Source organism: Echinops telfairi, unplaced genomic scaffold (assembly GCF_000313985.2).
Source record: "Echinops telfairi isolate 266 unplaced genomic scaffold, ASM31398v2 ScPeMD7_5592;HRSCAF=6446, whole genome shotgun sequence".
NCBI lineage: Eukaryota > Metazoa > Chordata > Mammalia > Afrosoricida > Tenrecidae > Echinops > Echinops telfairi.
The window spans coordinates 51,042,555-51,063,628 of record NW_022109491.1 but is presented as its reverse complement, the minus strand read 5'-3'; the positions used below and the strand labels follow the sequence as shown (position 1 = coordinate 51,063,628).

The following is a 21,074-nucleotide window of genomic DNA, read 5'->3' as shown; positions in this document are numbered from 1 at the left end:
TCAGAAAAGCCCCAGCTTCTTGGGGGTCAGATGGAGGAGGCAGGCACAGAGACCTCTAGGTAATACACAGTGTGTTGCAAGGGAAAGAATGCCTGGAGATGACCATGGCCTGAGTTTCCATGACGTAATTCTTTATGGGGCTAGAACACTGAGTCTTTCTCCTGCAGTGCCTCCTGCGAGAGGCAGAGGTCGCTTTTGCTGGTAAAGGAGGGGATACTGGCTGACTTCAAGGCTCTTTCTCAGGGAGAAAATTGACCTTGCCCTTAGCAACCAAATACATAACGAGGAAGCTACTAAGTCTCAGCAGAGGGCCTGGAATAGAACCGAAGCATTGGCTTCTGAGGGGATTTGATGGGCTAGGGGTCAAGGCAAAGGGGTCAGCTCCGAAAGGGGCAGTTGTGATAGATATTCTTGAAGGCTACAGGATTGTCACGGGGGCTTAATATAAAGAAGTTTTATGAAAACTAAAAACTGCTTTGGTGTGTAAAAAGTTTGGGACAGTTGTACTGAGAACTCCCCCGCCCCCCGCCCCCATCACAACAATGCACCCACTTACTTTTTGAGTGTTAAAAGGATTTTCCTATGAGAATTTCAATGCCAAACCTTACCCCATCCACCCTATAGCCCTGGTATTACCACTTCAGCAATTTTTCATTCCCCAAACTCAAAGAACATTGAAAAGGAACATGACTGGGGCCCACAAGGCCGGTCAAATTGTTATTGTTAGAAGAGTGCAGAATTCTTTGAGGAAAAGTTACAGTGATGGAACTACCACCGTCAGAAGCTGCAACCCTAGGTGGAGGATGGGGTGAGAAACAATAGCTTCACATTTTGATATTTTTACTGACTAAAGGTTTTGATGATTTTTTTAAGCAACATTTAAAAAATATATCCGTGTATAACAGAGGTCTGGGCTTGATGATCTCCTAGTTTCCTTCCAGTTCTAAGTCAGTGTAAGATCCAGAGAATCAAGTTGGAAGTCCCTCAGCCCTGGATCCGCAGCCCGGCTTCGCTAGCGGGCACAATTAGAGTGAGTTTCTTAGCCTCTCTAAGCTCCATGTCACCATCTACACAATGGGATAGCAGTACCTTCCCATCAGCGATGCTGTGAGGGATGGAACACAGCACAAGTCCGTCAATCAATGGCAATTGCAACTGGCATGAGATCATCTAAAGAACGTGGGACCGCCCGAGCCCTCCGAGTGTGCTTCCAGGGCTACTGCAGTTGGGAACAGAGAAACACGTCACACAGCTAGGAAGCCCCAAGGCAGACTGAGATTCCTGATGGGAAGGGTTAGCGCTCCGGCCCTCGGTCAGCGGGAGGAAGAAGGCAGACTCTGCAGGACTCTCCTCTTAAAGCACAGAACATTGGTTGGTTTGCTGTCGTGCTATTGTTGTGATGATAACTGTTTAGCTTACCTTTATCTGAGGACACACTATTTTGTTCTTATGCCCCACACAGCCAGATGACCCACAAAACTTGTATAGGGAGCAGACCTACCATGGCCGACAGATGGATGGCTGCCGCAGAGCAGAAGCCTGCACCTACAGACGTGCGGAGGTGGGGGCAGCTTGACCTTTTTTGATTTTGAGTCTGCATGAGGGTGTCTTTGGCTCAATTATCCTTGCTTTGTCTTGTGGAGATAGAGACATGTTAGTTCCCACTGCTGCTCCTTTAAGGAGCAGGACCGTGTGTGTGTGTGTGTGTGTGTGTGTGTGTGTGTGTATGTGTGTGTGTACAAACTCCTTCTAGTGGCCCTAGCAGGTGGCAGAGCTTGGCTCAGCGGCCCACACTGGTTTCCATCTGGGTCTCATGTGCTGAGTGTGCTTACATGGAGTGACCTCAGGCCACCCGCCTGCCCCGACCTCGCCCCCAGAACTAGCCCCACACCCAGTGCAGCGCCAACTACAGGGCTCCACAGGCTCTGAGTTCTGCCATGTTTCAGCTGGGAGCTCTGAGGAGAGGCTTGACAGAAGATAGGACGACTAGGACATCCCAGGGACTCTTTGGAGCATTCTTGATAGTCCTGAGTCTCCAAAGGTGCAGATTTCAGGCCGGAGACATCAAAGGGAAGAAAGGTGCGCCTGAATTCCATTCAATACACGAAACTGAAGTTGGTTTAGTGGGTATTTCCCTGCTTTTAGAGTTTTCTTTTTCTTCTTCTGAGCATCCCTCTTTATCTCAAACCTGCAACTTATGGATCTGATCCTTCAATACTCTGAAGAGACCTGAAAAGTAGACCCTGTTGTTATCTCAATTTTCCAGCTGAATTATCTGAGACCAGAGGTTGGATGACTTGCTCAAGGCTAACAGCTAATCAGTGATGGGGCTGGAATCCAATACCTGCCCCTTTGCTCTACGCGATCTCTAAGAGCACGGTAGGAGACTCCAGCCCAGAGCCTCCAGGTCTGGCTGTGTGGCAGGTGGCCCAGGGACACAGGGCTCTCATGGGAGACTGATGAGCTGGAGTGACCGCAAGCTGCCCTCCTGGGTGCCGGTGGTTTCCGCTCTGGGGTCCCAGTGCTCCTTTGAGCCTGGAGCAGCAAGGGGAGGGGAACGAAGGAGGCAAAGGTGCAGCGGGCAGTGGAGAGACCATTGTGATACCGTGAAGTCTTTTTTAGTTAAAAACGTGTGAAAGGAAAGGGAGGGGGAAGGAGAAGGGAAAGCTCTAAAAATAAACTTAGCAATAAACCCAGTTGTGCATTAATTACTCTGGAAGCCATTATAGCTTGAAAACCCCATAACTTTAATGGAAGCTATTATAAGCATAGTAGCAAAATTGTGAAGCTAATTACCAAGCGGTTATTAAGCAGAACAGAGCCCAGCCTTGAAGAAAGCCAGCTGGCCAGCAGGGGGCAGGTTCATAGGAACAGGGCCTGGTGGGGGAGAGAGGCTAGTACTGTACCTGCTTCAAACCTGAGGCCCTGCATGGATCTCTCTCCATAGCCTGCCACTCGGCTGGCCAGGCCGGGAGAAGTGTCGCTTGCCTGTGGTGGCTCGCACATCTCTGCAGGCTCTACTTGTCCTAGCCTGGGATTGTTTCTGAGCTCTGCTTGGGGTTTTGCAGGGGAGGATGGAATGTTGGGGGAAGAGTCAGGTGACCACAGCGGGGGGGTGGGGGGGTGGGGGTGTGTGTGGAGGACCTGGATTTTACAGGTATGGCAGGAGTCATGCGCTTTCAGGGGAAAACCAGGTGTGCCCACGTGAGACCTGGTTCAGGTCTTCTATGAGCAGTACCCACCTTATGGACACTTGTACCTGTGGTTGACCTCACTGGGGCCATCCTTTCTCCCTCAGCAGTGCAAACACAGGAGGCCTTCCCTGGCATGCTCTCGGAGGGCCTTCTTCCATTGAGACAAAGGCTACACTGTGGATGGAATGGGTGAGGTTGGTGGGGTGGGGGTGGACCCAGGACGAGAACACAGGAGGCAGGCCTCAGAAGGCAGCTGCCTGGAGAGTGGAGGAATGCACCAGCCTGGAAGATGCTCAGGCCTAGCTATAAGCACATTCCTCCTTCCTCAGCTTTTATAGGGAACACATGGGGCTGGGCTCTGAATGCCCACTGCTGCCACATAAGAAAGCGGATGCTCCGAGTGGCAGGGCTCCTTGAGGAAAAGGAAGTGTCTGGGCAGGGGACAGTGAAGGATCTGGAGGTCACACACAGGCAGAGTCCGAGCCAGCGCCCAACAGAGCAGCTTCTCAGGAACTCAATTGTGGTTTTAGGGCCACAGACGTTGGCCACAGTGGGACAGAACTATTGATAGCAATTTGACTGTGAACTTCAGGATATTTCAGGCTGAGAATGGGAACTAGTGGTGACTGGACCCAGATGGGAAGGCTCTACTGTGTCAAAGGTTGGGGTTCAGCAGGCAAGATTGGGAAGGCAGAGCTGTGGACAAGATCGCTTTTCAGACTGGTAGGTTTGAATGCAAGGAAAGGATTTCTCCTGGGCTGCATGTGTTCAAATGTAACCCAATCAATGCCCCATAGTCCTGTCCCGAGTCTCTGAAGAGGGGGCTTATTTAATTCCACTTGACAGCTATTAATTGAACAACTGCATTGAGCTTAGCACTGTGCTAACCCATTCTATGGATGGTGAGCAAGGTGCGTGTGTCGTGGGGCTGGTGTTGGTGACGGGGAGCCGGCTCCTTCTCTAGGCTTCCTTATCCAGGAAAGAAGTCAGCTGGCCCAAAGATGGAGTCAAGGTGTGATAAGTATATGGTGTTTCAGTGTGTGTGCATGCGCGTGTGTGGAGGTGTATGAATGATAGAGTGAGGTTGCACACAAGCTCAGACATCATCCAACCACTTGACCTTGGAGGAAAACAGAAGCCCCATTACCCAGTCAAATAGAGGACAATGGTAGTTGGTTAATCAAATATGTCTGTTAAAGAATATTATAAACATGACACATGCATGTGATAAATATTTCAAATAAAGCAACCGTTGAGGAGCCAGTTGTTCAACAGAGGACCTGTGCCCACGATTGACTAAGACATGATCATTTTCCTGTTGTCCAAACTTCCCATCGCTTGCCATCTCCGGAGTGTCCGGCTTTTGGAGGCAAGGCTCGGCCTCTCCCTGGTCTAGGAGTGCGCTGTCAGAAGTCCTACACTGGCTCTTTGACGTCAACTGCACCTGCTGTCTGATTGAAATGCCGTGATCTGAGAACTCGAGGGCACTCGACGAGCAATTTGATGACAGCATTCTCTTAGAATTTTTATGGCTCGCCCACCAATCTTCCCCTAGTTGAGAGACCTATTTTCCACATTCACCTCATCGAATCGTTTAAACGCATTGAATCCAGTTTCCACAGAAACCACACATTTATCTCTTTTCAACCCTCACAGATGACAATGACTGCTGTGCTCACATGATGACAACCCCACACGTGCCTGTGGTGAACAGGTGCGTGAACCAGTGTTACAACTCTTGGTAAGCACGGAGTTCAGATGCGAGCCGATGTGTAGGTGCTGTGGGACGGAAGCCCGCGGATATCGTATCGCTCCCGCCTGCCATGGGCTCAGCTAAGCATTCTGCTGAGAGAATGGAGCTGCTAGCCCCTTTCCTAAGTCCATGAAGCAGAAGCCATGGAAGAGCACTTCTGTCACATGTAGCCAAAATCCACAGCCAGGGAGTGGATTCCGGGCCACAGCACCCTTCTACAGGGTTTCTGAGACTGTAACTCTTTACAGGAACATATAGCTGCTTATTTCCCCTGAAGAGAAATATGGTGAGCTTGAACTGTCAAACTTGCTGTTGCAGTGCAGGTGTGAAGGAAATTATGGCAGCTCCCAGCATGGGAGCTGAGGGGGGACAGGAGGAGACCCCTGAGACTGGCAGAGGCTGATGAGGCAACTCCTAATACAGATGGTGACTGGGGCACTGATTGGGGCCAGGGATGCGGGTGTGGGCTAAGGAGGTGGATGGTGGTAGTGGTGGCAGTGGTCCTGGTGGGGACAAGTGAGCCGAGAGAGGGCAACAGGAAGCCTGTGGTAGGCGGCAGAGAGTGAAAACAGTTTAATTAAAAAGAATAACTGGTCAAGGCTCTGGCTTCCTCTCCAGTCGCAGGCAGGGCCCCTGCTGGAGAGTGCAGCACCGACTGTGTCCCAGAAATCCACAGGAGCCCTAATGGGATCAAGGGATTAGTATTGATTCTGCTGCTGCTGCTTAGGAAAAGCCCATGCCAGAGCTGATCAGCTTCAACCCACTCAATCCATACTTCATTAACCTAGGCCTGTCCCCCTATCTCCCCTAGCCACTGCCCTAGACCTGGCTCGGGCTTCCAGCCACCGGGGCTCCTTCTCCCACCCCCCACCCAGCCCTTCCTTGAATATACTCTCCTGTGGGCATGGAGGAGGCACCCCTTGCTGCTCACCAGCCAGAGCACACAGGGCTGGGAGCTGGCTCCTCTGAGGTGCCTCCCTTGCACCATGTGACCCAGGGTGGGTCGAACAGAAGATGCCACTCAAAGGAAAATGGGGGACTTGAGGGATACTTGTACTTGGAATGGGAAACTTTCTTAGTAAGGTTGTTCCGGGGTCCCTCTTTGTGGCAATACCTTGGAAACGCAGAATGAAACTGCCGGTTTGGAGACTTCCTCCTGACCAGTTTGGGGTCGGGCTATTGGAAGCCATCGGCTTGTCACTGGCTGAGTTTTTGAAAGCAGAGGACCAGGCCTGTCTTCTTAGTCCTTAGGAGTCCAGCAGCTTGGCTGAAACCTGTTCAACATTTTAATAACTTGTATGCCTCCACTGACAGAGGAGGGGTGGCTATGCAAAGTGCGCAGACGGGGAATCGAACCCGATTCTCACATATGGAGGGCCAGGGTTCTGTCAGGGAGCCACTATCCCTGGCTAAGGGCAGCGAGATCCATTTGTCTAAAGCCTGTCCTGTGGGCTTTCTCCTTGGATCTTCACAGCAGCCCCACGAAGCAGGGATCTCACCCCCATTTACATATGAGGGCACTGAGGCTTACCGAGGTTGTATGATGGATCCCAAATCACAGAAAGCCTCCGGATGTGGGCCTCCAGGTACAGCATTACATACATGTCCACAGTCTCCCCGATCCATGGCTACTCACACCATTCTTTACCCAGGCCCACTCACTGGGCACTTCATTCCCAGAAATGCTTCCTGGTCTTGCTTGTTCCAAAGTGCACCCAGGAGGGGCTCTGGAGGCTTCAGGTATGGAGGTGCTTCCCAGGAAAGGCCTAGTTCCTTGGATGGTTGTTTTGTCCACCAGGTCTGGTCACCCTGGCTCTCACTTCTAGTGCCCTCGAGGGCAGGCTGCTTCTAGGCCACAACTGACCTCCTCTGCTTCTGACTAGGAACACTAAGCCAAGGGCTTTGGCAGAAGGAGATTACTAGTTTAGTGTAAAGGATATTTTGTGATGCTTTGGTTTTATTCCAGCGGCATGAGAATAATGTACTTTATCGGTTTTCTAGGTGGGTAGCATTAATCCAGGAAAAAATGAAGAAAACAACTTTTGGGTTGGATGGGCCAGCTTCCAGCCACGTGTGCTGCCTTTTGGTTGCTGAATGACAAATGAACGCATTTGTAGGGCTGCTCATCTCGGTCTCAGGCATGGCTCAGCTGGTCCATGGCTCTCACAGGCTGCAGTCCACCACAAGTTTGGCTGGGGTGTATTCTCAGCTGGAGATGGAGCGGGGGAAGCCAGCTTCTAGCACCTATAGACTGGTGGTGAACTGTGCTGTCTTGCAGTTGTGAGCTGAGGGCCATCATTTATCCTGGCTTGTTTGTGGAGGCTACCCTCAATTCTAAGAGGTGTCCTTGACTTCTCAGCTGCATGGGTTTCCCCAAGGTGATCAATGGTTAACTGAGGTGGCAAGAAGAAACTCCAGAGCAAGTCCACTGGTAGGACAGACTCGTACATGTAACAGAGACCAACGAGGGAGTGACAGTCCCCACCTTGCCACAGCATACTGTCCAGAAGGATCACAGGTTCAATCCTCCTCAAAGGGGAGGGCATGAATGTCAAGAGGAAGAAACCAAGGGCCCTCAAGTCTGCTCGCCACACAAGGCGGAAGGGCTCTACCAGCCAGCTCTCTCTCTGGCTCGCAGCCATTTAGAGCTTGTCATCTGGCTACTGGAGCTCCCAAGGGTGAGGGCAGAAGCTGACCTTGGGGTCAGTCTTTCCATACCTCTATCCTAGTTCTCTTTGCTCCAGAAGAACGGTGTGTCGGAGGAACAGTGTGATTGGAGAAAGCGTCCAGGTTCTGGATCAGTTAGCCTTAGTCTTCTGCTGTGTGATTTGGCAAGACCACCTCTCTGAGCCCTGACTTTTCTAAGCATAAAGTAGGAATAACAATAGTTCATCCTTCCTAGGTAGTCAGAATGATTCTTAGGAGGAAAAGATCAATGTCTAGTATCTGGCACACGGCTTTCCAAACTCAACAAAACCAAACCATTGAGTCAGTGCTGACTCCTAGCGACCCCCTTTGGGTTTCTGAGCCTGTTACTGTTGACGGGAGTAGAAAGCCCAATCTTTCTCCCACGGAGCTGCTGGTAGTTCTGAACTTCCAACCATGTGGACTGCAGCCCATTGAGTAACCATTATACCACCAGAGTTCCTTGGCCCATGGTTGGTACCCAATAAATAGAAAGGCTTCTCATTGTTATGGTTGCTGTAGTTGTTGACCTGGCAGCTCTGCAGTGGATACAGTGAGCTTGTTAGGCTTGCTTCCTTCTGACTCCCTTTAGCTGGGATGCGGGCTGAAGTCACAGGCCCTGAGAGGCTCATGAGCCCCAGCGAGGAGCAGAGGGCTGTTGAGCAGGGCTGGGGCAGTCAGAGGAAACAACTTCCTGTTTCCCCCTCTTTACAAGACCAAGATCCCACCATCAGAACCCTGCCTGGGCCTCCTTCTGACAAATGTCTAGCCCTCAGCCTGACACCCTCCATTCTTCTTTTTCCCATACTGGTCAGGCCTCCCTCAGGTCTACTGGCGGCTGCCCTGCAAGCTCCTGGCCTTGAGCTTTGTTCCTGCCAACAATGGCTTTCTCGTTTAATCTCTGACTTCTAGTTCGCTTCTTTAAGCGAGAACCCACTATTGCCTACTAACTAAGGTGACCAATTTTAACATTGGTAAAGCGGGACACCATCGATAAAACTCATATCCTGGCGAAATAGCCACATGACAGCCAAAAACCGTATACCTTAGCTTGTCGTGCATTCTGTCCAAAAACCAGGACTTTTTAAAAATGCCGCAGGACGTGGGAAAATTGTTAACAATCGGGACTGTCCCACCAAAAGTGGGACATCTGGTTACCTTAGTTAAGATGTTCAAAGAATCACCCCTCACAGTCTATCATCTGCCCCCACTCACGTTACTTTCTAAGTTTTATTTTGCTGTGCTGTTGAAATGAGTTCTGGTTTGACATCAAGTTGCTAATTGCAAGTTCAGCAGTTCAAATCCACCAGTTGCACCTCAGGAAAAAAAGTGCAGCTTTCTGCTCCTGTCAGGATTTACCACCTCGGAAACCCGAAGGGGCAGTTCTACTCTGTCCTGTGGGGTCACTGTGATTGGAATAGGCTTGATGACAGTGTGTTATTGGGAATAGTAAGACATACACCAATTCAGCAGTTTCTATACGCACAGCTAAGTGACATGACTGCATTCTTTAATTTTTGGAATCCTTCTTAGTCTCCTTTTAAAAGTTGTTCTTCTCTCATTAACATAAATCCATTGCTCCATAAAGTTCTTATCTGATTCTCTTAGTTGTCAGTTTGTTGGCATATAGGTTGCTGTTTGAGAAACACAACGCTCAAGGCAGGCCTTGTTTATCGGTTAAGCTCAATTACTGTGTGGTTTTAAGATGACTGCAGGGGACATCTCTGGCTTAAACTTTAAAGATTATTTCAGGGCAATAGTTCCAGGGGTTCATTCAGCTCCTATAGCTCCAGACAAGGGAGAATCCATGAAATTTTGAAACCCTGTTCTGCATTTCTTCCTTTTGATTCGGGATTTTCTAAGGAATCTTGGATCAAAATATTCAGTAATGGTAGAAGGACACAATCCAGTTTTTTTGGTCTCGTGTCAAAAAAGGCAATTGTTTATGGAGACAACTAGCCACACATTTCATACCTCCCCGCCCCCCTTCCCAATCTCGACTCTCCGTTTTCCTCGATGGTTCCGGGTAAATAGGGACCAGACGTTGTGCCTTGTTTAGGTGGCAGCTTGCAAGCTTTGAAGACAGCAGACATGATGTAATGAAGTAGGAGACAGAAAAGAAGGACTGCACATATTACTCGGTCAATCAACTGAGACGTTCCATGAAACCATGGCTCTAAACCTCCAAATGAAGGAATACAAGTCTATGGGATGTTGGGTTGCACATAAGGAGCTTCAGAAGCTACACATTTTCCCCATAGTTACAAAAATATCTATCATATGATGTTTACCGATTAAACTTCTCCTAAGTATATAACTTGCTGACGGCAATTACAGTAATCAGTTTGTAAGCCTGCTCTTAATCAATGCAATTGTCTCACCACCTTAAGCCACCCCTTTCCTCCTTGCTCCAGCCTCTGGTAATCATGAATAAACTTTGGTCTCTATGCATTTAGTCCTTCTTTTCTTTTTATCAAAGCCCTTCTTTTCTTAGTATACATATTTGTACTTTTATGATTGCGCAAAGCCTTCAAGTTCCATCCATACTGTGGCACATATCAAGACTTCATTTCTCCTGCTAGCTGAATAATAGTCCATCGCATGTATGCACCACACTAAAAATCTCATTCATCTCTTGAGGAGCATTTAGGTTGTTTCCACTTTGGGGCTATTCAGCATGCACATTGGGGCACAAGTCTCTTTGCATCTCTATACCTAGGAATAAAATCATTGGATCATATGGTTGTTCTGGTTTTTTTTGAGGAATTGTTACGCTGTTTTCTACAACAGCTGTACGGTTTTGCATTCCCATCAGCAATGGATAAGAGTCCCAGGTTCCTCATTTTTCCACTGACATTTACTTGTTACTTTCTGGGTTCCTGGTTGCTTGTTTCTCAGCCCTCTGAGCAGGAGGGTCCAGCATCTCACGGTGGGTCTGACTTGCATCTGTCTGATGCCTAACGGTGCCGAGCATCTCCTCATGTGCCTGGTGGTCATTGTCTGTGCTCTTTATTCAGTTTCTCTACACACTTTATCATTGGATTGCCTTTTGTTGTTAAGCGGTGGAAGTTTCATATACACTGTGGTTATTAGGTGCTTGTCAGATATGGTTTCTGAAGATATTGTCCCAGATGGCAGCTTGTCTTTTCACTTTTAATGTTAAGCTTTTGAAGAAGAAAAGTTCCAAATTGCTATGAGGTCCCATTGCTTTATTTTGTCTTTTGCTTCTCTGATGATACTTGACCAGCCCTCCTTGAATGTTAGACCTGAAAGTATTGCTTGTGCTTCTAAGAATCTTATGCTTTCATTTGTACATCACTTAGGTCTTTAATCCATTTTGAATTTTTCTTTGCATGTGGTGTGACACATGGATACGATTTCACTTTTCTGTGTGTGGAAATACAATTTGGTCAGAACCATTTATTGGAGAGCTTCTTCTTTTCTCGTCAAACGATGGGAAACGTTGGGAATGAAGTGATGGAAAAGTTCCTAGGATCCTGTGAAAAAATCAGCTGACCATAGATCTGTGGGTTGATTTCTAGACTCTCAATTTTATTCCATTCAACAGCACATCTCATGTTATACCAGTAACAGTCTGTTTTGATTCTTGCAGCTGTATAATAAACAAACAAACTCGGACCCACTGCTGTTCAGTCAATTCCAACTCAGACATCTAAATAGGCTTCGTAAGGCTGTAAATCTATACTGGAACACTAAGTTTCATCTGTCTTCGAGGAATAGCTGTTATATTTGAATTGACAACCTCGTGGTTAGCAGTCCAGCATTTACCCAACAGCATTGCCAGCGCTACTTACTGTTGTGGTCTAGTATGTTTTAAAAATGATGAAGTGTGAGTCCTTCTACTTTATTCTCTTTCAACATTGGTTTAGGTATTTGGGCTCTCTTGCCCTTCCAGTTAGAGTTAATGATTGTATGCTTTTCTGTGAAGAAGGCTGTTGGAATTTTATCAAGATTGCATTGAATCTATAGAATCACTTTGGGTACTATTAATATCTTAACAATATTAAGGGTACCAATCCATGAACACAGATCATCTGTCTGTTTATTTAAGTCATCTTTAATCCTGTTCAACATTACCTTAGAGTTTTCACTGTGTAAGTCTTTCATGTTCTTGGTTAGATATATTCCTAGGTATTTTATTCTTGCAGATGCTACTGTAAATGGAATTGTTTCTTCTGTTTCCCTTTCAGGTTTCTCATTGCTGTTATATTGAAATCCAACTGATATTTGTTTGTTGACCTTGTACCCTGCAACTGCTAAATCCCCCTATTAGCCCTTCAAGTTCTCTTGTAGGTGGTTTTGAATTTTCTCTATATGGGAGGCTTTCTTTGAGCTCATCAACTAGCTGCAAAGTTGTTGGAGGTTGACCCCTGGACCTTGCTGGTTCCTCTTTGCCAAGCATCTACCACAACCCAGCTGTGTTTAGGTGTGCACACACATGTGCACATGTGTGTGTACTTGAGTATGCATATCCCTGTCTGAATGACTGCCACAGGATCCGTGTCGTGTGTGAGGCTGAGTACAGTTGGACTGCTGCGCTCCTCTGCCTTTTGACTCAGCCCCCTGGACTCTGTCTGACTAGAAAAGGTATCAGTCTGTCCCCGGTCCTGGATGTGATATTTATCAATTCCCTTGGGGCTGAATTTGCCAACCTGGATGCACACTGAGCCCCTTCTAAACGGTTCCTTTGGGCAATGGCATGCTCCTTCACATGCCTCGGCATGCGTGTGCACCCACCAGAGGGATGCCTGCATGTTCTTGTGCACATGGGCACCCACCTTTGGCTGGGCTTTGGTCACTGCTCCTGTTGACAGGCCTCTGCTCACACACTGGATGAGCTCACGTACCCTACTGTCCTAGAGGATGGGCAGATGGTGCGGAGTGCAGGAGCCATCTCCCCTAAAATCATTCTAAAGGGTGATTTGCACTCCCTCCCCTACTCCACACACAATTTCACAGTGGTTTTCTCACTTAGCATTAAATCCTTTAGAATGCCAAAGTTTAACTCTGGGTTTACAGGTGGAGAGTCTGAGACATGTGGGGGCTAGGGAGTGCTCCAGGTCTCCCAGGTAGCAGAAGACATACCACACACATGCCCAAGATCTTCTCCTCCTGTCTCAGAGTGACAAAGCCATGGAGTGGCCCAGGAAGTGTGGCACTGCCATCCCTCTCTTGCTAGTGACAGTATGTGGGTGCACTGGCGCCCGTCCCAGGAGAGTTACCCACCTCGGCCGGGCTCATTCCTGTGCCCTCAGCTTGCTTGAACCATAGCTAATCTGTTTGCTAATCTGTGAAACCATTCTACAGGTGCGGTGCCGGGAAGCCCAGTGACTCCCACTCCAGCCCTTTGTTCATTAGTGCTGATGTGGCTATCTACGTTATTATCTGAAGCTGAACACATTTGACAGTGAGATGAGGTGATAAAATACTTAATACAGTGACTAGATTGCCAACAAGAGTGAGGCCGGCACATTAGGCCACAGGGGCACCTGGTTCTAGCTCACAGTCACCCTTGTGCCCGCAGGTGCCTGGATGCTGCCTGGATGTTTGCCATGGTTTCTCGTCTCAGTGCACCCCCAGGTGCATACCTACAGACTCACGGTGATCATATATAAGGTTTCTGGGGCTGTATGTATTTATGGGAGTAAGTAGACATATTTTTCTCCTGTGAGGTGGCTGGTGGATTTGAACTGCCAATCTTGTGTTTGGGAGCTTAATGCTTAAACTACAGGGCCACCAGGACTCCTTAGGAAGGCCTTAAAAATGAGCCCTCCACTGGAGATACCCTTGCAGAGGGGTCTCGGGGAGGAGATGAGCCAGTCAGCGTGCGATGTAACAACGATAAGAAATACAACTTTCCTCTAGTTCCTAAATGTTTCCTCTCCGCTCCCACTACCATGACTCGAATTCGACCTTGAAAGTCTGGCTAGATCAGAGGATGTACACTGGTACAGATAGGAACTGAAAATACAGGGAATCCAGGGCAGATGAGCCCTATAGGACCAGTGGTGTAAGTGGCGAAACAGGGAGGGTAAAGGGAGAATGGGTAGGAAAGAGGGAACTGATTACAAGGAACTGTGTGTGACCTCCTCCCTGGGGGACAGACAACCGAAAAGTGGGTGAAGGGAGACGTCGGACAGGGCAAGATATGACAAAATACCAATTTATAAACTATCAAGGGCTCATGAGAGAGGGGGAAGCGGGGAGGGAGGGGAAAAATGAGGACCTAATGTCGGGGGTTTAAGTGGAGAGAAAATGTTTTGAGAATGATGTACAAATGTGCTTTACACAATTGATGTGTGTATGGATTGCGATAACAGTTGTATGAGCCCCTAATAAAATGTTAAAAAAAAAAAAAGAGCCCTCACGAACCTGCAAGCTCAGAAAGGTCCCCTTCTCTCAGTGCTCTGGGAGAGAGGGGCTCCACTGTTCCAGATACCAGCGCACCCTTGACCGTCCAGCTTCACGGAGCTCCCTGGAAGCAGGCCCGACAGAGCTGCAGTTCTAGGTTCTAAGACTGGGGCACACCAAGACGCTGCTCTTTCCCTGACTCTGCATATAGTACAACAGAACGCCCCTCAAGACACTGAGCTTTTTCATTTCTCCAGCCCTGGCCTGCTGCAATGCTTAGTGTCCTATGAGACTGTGCAAGGCCTTGTACGTCCGAGGCAGATACCAATTTGTGTATGAAGGGATGGCACCACCGAGGGCTCCTGCTGGAGCTGGGGTATGGAAGGACACAGCAGCTGGGGTGGAGGAGAGGCCTTCCAGCATATTCTGGCACAAGACAGACACCAAACATGGCCAGGAGCAAGAACAAATGCCTCAACAGCTGCTAATGGAACGGCAGTGTCCACAGCCAGGTAACCTTCTCCATTCCCGACAGGGTAGCCTGGCACAAGGAGAGGGGCAGCACACCCCCTCTCAGAGCTTAGGTCAGAGTACAACCCAGATTGCAGGAAGACCTGCTGTTCCAAAGGCCCAAGGGGCTACATAGGTGCCCAGGCTGCACATGGGCCCAGTGACGGTCTCTGGGCTATTGGTCAGTACCTCTGTAGTGTGTACCCTGTCAGTGGCCCGGCATATAGTCTTGGCAAGATCTGGGAGACCAGTGAAGGCAGGCCAATTGGCCCAGGGGTCCTGAACCTGGAGCTGCCTGGGTAGGTATGCGGTGCTTCAGGCCAGGAGAAATGAGACCCCTGCTGCCCTGCAGGGGGGTATAAGCAGCCAGTCCCTGTCCCAGTAAGACTGTCCTTTTACCTTCTACTTCCGTGTGTGTCACAGGGTCCCCTCTTCCTTGGTTTCCCTGGGTGCTGAGGTCCATGTTGTTCTGGCTGAAGGTGGAGGCAAGGCTAGACTCACTGAGTTTTGACTCTCCAGGCATTGCCTATGCCCACTCTGAAGCCCTCCCAGAACCCGCTGGACCCAGGCCTCTGCATCCACAGTGCCCTCATCAAATGGCTCCAGCACACGTACCATCTTCACAGTGTTCTCCGAGTGCCCAGGCAGGAGCCTGGGGCACAGCAGCTTACTCACCTCTGCATGTTCACCACAGAACCCACCTGGGGATCAAGATTCTGTGCCTTAGCCTCCTCACCTATCTCTCGTACAGGGTGCTTCCCAAATAAATAAGGGTTCCATGGAAACATCTAGCACAGGGTCTGGCAGGGCCTCAGTGCTAAAGAGGTTAGATAATATGAAATAGGATAGTGGTGGTAATCACTGAGTTCAGGTGGCTGGAAGAAGATATGGGGGTGTCTCAGCATCTTCATTATGAGTCATGAGCTCTGTGTGGACTTTGGGGTAGCTTTTTAAGCAAACTCTCCCTCCCAGGGACAAGGTTGTGCCAAGGCCTGAGCTCTGTGGACAGCAGGTGCACTGGCATGCAGCAATGTGGCCAATGGGGGTGGGGTCGGGTAAGGCAGAGATCTCTAAAAGCTCCTAGAGAAGGCCGATTGGCCACATACAGGCGGGTGATCCTATGCTTGACCCCTCCAGAGCTCAAGCTCCTGGCCCACCTCCTTTCTGCTCTGTCCCAGGCTGTGCCAGGTCCATCTACGGCAGTCTGGTGACAAGGCCCTGCACATGTGCTCTCACGAGGCCTCAAACCAACTCCCAGTTGGGCGCCAGGTCCACTACCTCTCTTTACAGGCATGGAAGCCGAGGTGCAAACTGCAGGGTCTTGCTAAAAATAGATAGCTGAACCCACCCCATGACGGCCCTTGAGCTGCTGCCTAGCCACCTCTCACGTGCAACGTCCAATTATGTTTGCTTCACTCAGCCAGACACACAACTGCACAGGCCAATTCTGGGGCCCTGCCACCCCCTGCTGGGTGATTTAGAATAGTCCAATGTCCCAGTCCGCTTCTGTGATCTTCAGAGCTGTGGGAAACCTGAGGCTCTTTGGGGAGGAGAGCTGCTGGTCAGCGGGGTACAGGGCCAGCCGCTGTGAGGTCCCGTGTTCTCTACCCTTGCCCCCGCCTCTTGATGGAGCCCAAGGATGGCTGAAAGGTAAACCTCATGGACTTAATTGCTCCCGGACCTCTTCCTCTGGGACATCAGTCAAACGGACTGGACCAGGTGAGGAAGAGTTCAAAATGAGAAGCTCGAGGGGCGTGGGCAGGGAGGGTGCATCCTGGAATAGGCAGTGTGTGGCCCCTTCTGGGAGTAGGGCAGGTATAAACATGATGGATGGAGAGCTCACTAAAACTGAGGCTGGCAAATGTACATGGTGCTGACACTATCTCTCTTTGTTTCACAGGTGGTAGATTACCCATGGGCAGCAGGGCAGCCATGGCCCACCTGGATGGGACAGGGCTGACTCTGCAAAGGTAGTGTCATGAGCACCAGGCAGACTTCTGCACCTGGGGAGTTTCAGGGGCTCCAAGGGGTTCTGGAGAACTGGGTTTTTTTTGGGGGGGGGGGGTTAGATCTCTCCTTGGGTCCTGGGATGGCTCACAGGAGTGGGGATGTTTGGGACAGCATGGAGGTCTGTCTCTACCACCTGGGACCTCTGCTGGGGTGCCCTTCCCTCACTACCTGCGGGGCTCCAGTACAGTCTTAAATCACAAGGTCAGGTGCAGGGCCTGACAGTGCTGGGCACTAGGAGATAAACAGAGCGTGGAGATATTAGATAACCTGAAGCAAATGTCACTCTCAATCAAAACCTGGCTCCATTTCTGTGTGCTCCAGAATATCTGGGCAGAGATCAACCAGTAGTTCAGAAGTCGCCAACAGGCCTCCCCCACACTAGTCATTCCCTGCGAGGTAAGCTGAGGCGAACTAAACTTAATTGAGTGTGTTCTGCTTAACAATCTGGCATCAGCAAACCCACCGGACGTTCCACAGTGGGCAGGTTAACCTGGCGATAACTCCTTAGCACCCAGGACCCTGGGGTGCTTCCCAGGCCACGGTGTGTGGCAGTATCTGTATGATCAGAGGTGGGGCTGGGGCTCTGCATGCACCTGCCTTTGGCCAAGCCTTGAGAGCATGGTCCTGGTGGACTGGCATGGGGAGCCCTGCAGGAAGCACCCCTCTGCTCTCCCAGATGTTGCCACTAGGAGTGGGCCAGACAAGGGACCGTGGAGTCACCAACACACACGGCAGCCTGCAGATCATGGGGCATCATCAGCTGCATGGGCTGGGGAGAGAACGAGCAACTGGGAATGTCTGTTCTCAGAGAGATTTATGGGCAGGAGAGGAAGTTAATATTGACAGAGGATGAGTTAGGACAGTAATCCTTCAGCTCAAGTTCAGCAACTCCCTGACTGGAAAAGAAAATAACATGGTGAGAGGCTATACATCAACCTAAGTAGGGTCCTGACTTTGGACCAAGGCTGCGTGCTCCAGTCGGCCCCTTGTCTCTGTGGATCTCAGTTTCTGCCTCCCGGGGAGGTGAATTGGAGGAGGTGACTGAGGTCCCACCTGGTAGGTGGTCTGGGATGAAGGGCCAAGGTGAACACATGGGGAGAGGAGGAATGGTTGGGGAAGACACTGTCTGAGTTGCTAGCCTGGCTGCATTATAAGACCACTCACCCCCTGGAAGGATAGATCCATAATGCCTCCAGAACGCAGGGGCTTATCTCTCTGGTTGTCAGGTCCCCGGTAATGGGGGAGGTAGGCTGGGAACAATGTTCGATTTTCTCAGGCTTAAGAACACACCGCATGGGCCCTGCGGTTAGTTTATAGGTACCCAGAGGGCATTGGGTTGAGCTAAATAGGAGCCTGGGCACCCTGAGTCACAGAGCCTGTGAGTGTCCTTTGCCCAATTTTCTCAAGATTGACCTATTCCTATGGTCAGACTGTGCACAGACATCATTGTGCATGAAGTTAATGACTCATGGATTTAATTAATTGCAGTCTTAGATGTATTCTTAATTCATTGCTTATGGCCTTGAAGGGTCTAAGCTCCTCCAGGTTTCTGTCAGGAGCATTCTAAGAGCCTTTTACTGTCAGAAGGAGGCCCCGTTGTCAGACGGAGGAGGGAGGGCACCAGTCCACCCAGGGTGAGAGAGAGCTCTGGGGGTCATTTCTGCTGCTCACCATCCACCTCTAGGTGCCAGGAGATGAAGACAATAACATGACAAGCGGGAGGTCCAGAGTTGGGGGACTTAGACCACAGTCTGGGCCAAGGTACGCACCTGCTCTGGACTTAGACAAGGGTGGGACTCACTAAACATCCCGCTCCTTTATCTAGAACATGAGAGGCATGGCCTTGGGTCAGAATCGTGATTCTGTCATCCTTGGTCTGGCGTGTCTGTGGCTCAGAGGGCACCTCCCTTCGGCAGCCCACTCACACCTCCCTTCCGGCCCCCAGCAGCTTGCCTGGAGGCCCCTCGTGTTCTTGCCTCCTGCTCTAGGTTGTTGGGAAATGTGAACATGGTCCACCCCCCTCACTCACTATTTAGATGATAAACTGAGGCCCAAAGGGACTGTCACGTTGAGCTGCTGACACAGCTGTGACTAGCATCCGATCCCCTGCCCTCATGCCAGCCGTCTCAGGACTGCCTGCTGAGAGCTCCGAGGGTGGCCTCGGAGTTTTCTTTCCCTCAGAGTCCAATTGAGTGTGAGCCCAGCAGGTGCGCCTGCCTCCGGTCTCCTTTATCCCCAGTCAGCAAGGTGGGGGACATGGCCAACTGGGCTCTGTCGGCGCTTTCTATTTTTGATGTGCAGGGGTTAGGAATTGCTCTTTTGGGAGAATGATAGCAATAGATTAGGATTCCATTGGGGTCTGCCTCCAAACACAGTTTGCTGTTTACCTGGCAGCTGCTTCTAAACACACTCTTTCCTTTTTACCTGGTAGTAAGGACATATACCTCACGCCAATCATATTCCTGGTGATGGGGGTGCAGGGGCTACAATCTTCCTAGACCAGAGAGGTGACAGAAGCTCAGATATGTCACCAGGTCTGACATGAGGTGGGCTATTCAATAAATGGTGAGTCAATTTCTAAATACACAAACAATAACAATTGTGAAGCATCCGTGTCAAGGCGCCCTGGTGGTGAGGTGGGTACGCACTGGGTTGTGATCTGCAAGGTGTGCAGTTTACAACCACCAGGGGCTCCAAGGGAGAGAGATGGGCATTCTACTCCTGGGCAGAGTGACCGTCTCAGAACCTCACCAGGGCAGTTCTCACGAGGCCTATAGCGTCACTCTGATTTCCCATTGACTGGATGGCAGTGAGAGTTTGGAAGCATTTATGATGGCACGTCCGAAGCGCTTCACATGATGGGCTCTAATGCTGCCTTATAAACATCCCATTATCATCCCCATTTTAGAGGCAAGAAGCTAAGGCACAGAAAGGCTGAGCTCCAAGGTCTCACAGCTTATACGTGGCAGAGAAACCTAGATCTAAGTTCCACGTTGTTAGCTACCTTGTTAAAGCCTTTCCCTAGAGTCAAGGTCTACTTAGAGCAGGGCTGTCCACAGGAGTGCTCTGTGTGGATGGAAATGTTCTGTGTCTGTGCTATCCAGTATGGAAGCCACAAGCCACACAGGCTATGGAGCCCCTGACATGTGACTCGTGCAAATGAGCGTGAGCCACCTCGGACAGACCTCTGCATGGGAGTTTCTGAAGGAAGTCAAAGGAGCATCCCAGATCCTCAGCCTGCTGGAGCTACAAGGGACCTCAGAGGCCAGATTGACAATAGCCTTGTAAAGAAGGAAGCAAGATGGCGAGAGAAAAGAATTTGCTGAGCCTCACATAGCCAGGGAATGAGGATCAATGAGAGCCTAGCTCACCAGCCTCAGGTCAATTCCTAACACACAATCCTTCCTAAGTTTCATGGCGTGCTCCATTTCCGCTGTTCTCCTTCCCGCCATAGCTCTCCACGGCTCTGAGCACTGAGCACTGAGCAGGGGCCCAAGACCCACAGGCCAGGTTTAATCCTGACTGCAGTTAACGTTTGACTCTCCATTGACAGACTTAGTGGTCACAGAGCTGTAATCTTCACCAGGTACTTTTCTTGGTGGCTCCTGCCTGGCCAGCTGTCAGCTGTGTGTATACAGAGAGTGCAGGCTCGTTTTAGTATTGGCCAAAGCAAAATCTCATTAGGAAAGTAAATTTACTGTAGCTATAAAAAAAAAAGCAAAACTGCTGCCGCCGCCACCACCACCACAAAAAACAAAACAAAAGCAAACCAGAAAAATCCCACAAGAACTCCTCCAAAGCTACAGAGAAAACTATGACTTGGGGTTATTGGCTGTCTTGTGTCCATGGTACTGGTATTGAGCCTAGCGCACAGTAGGTGCTAGGTTAATGTCTGCGGCAGTGAACTGAGTCTGACAGTCCTCTGATTACCATCCTGTCTCTCCGCAGGATAATAGAGATCACCGATCTGGAGTGTGTACACTTCACAACATTTTAGACAACCGTTTGCTGGTAAACCAGAACGATCAAATTTAACACATTAAGTGCAACAAGATTGTTGTTATTGTTGGAGCACCAATCCCCTTGCAGGCTGTCAGGGAAACGGGGGTACCTTGCTAAGAAAGGTACAGGCTGGGTGTGTGGGTTTCGTTAATTATGGCTGGATGTGCCTGTGAACCTGGAAGCAGCAATTCAGGCAGGGTAAGCATGGGAAGTGGGGAAACACTGCATCAATTTCACCATGGTTGGTTCCAGGACTAGCTTGCTTAGAGACTGTCTATTCAAAGTTCTAGAGATTTGTAGATGTTAGAAGGATGTGGAGAGGGGTGTGTGTATGTGTGTGTGTGTGTATAGGACATATATATATTGCAACTCACTTAAAAAACAGCTTGGTGAGATGCAGCTTCTGCATTTGACAAACTATCAGGCAATCAGGGCCAAGAGTGCTCTGATTTTCCTAAAGTCCACTCAGCTGGTCCCAGAAGGTGCTGAGCCAACTGCATGCAGCCAGACACAGAGTTGGTACATGCCCGCTATTCTGAACCCTCTGA

At 49.7% G+C, this 21,074-nt stretch overlaps 1 protein-coding gene across 4 annotated transcripts in view; it reads right to left on the bottom strand.

The window, feature by feature from the left end:
- The window catches only part of B3GAT1 (beta-1,3-glucuronyltransferase 1), a 43,403-nt gene that overhangs the window by 18,877 nt on the left and 3,452 nt on the right, over nt 1-21,074 (bottom strand). The window lies entirely within an intron of this gene.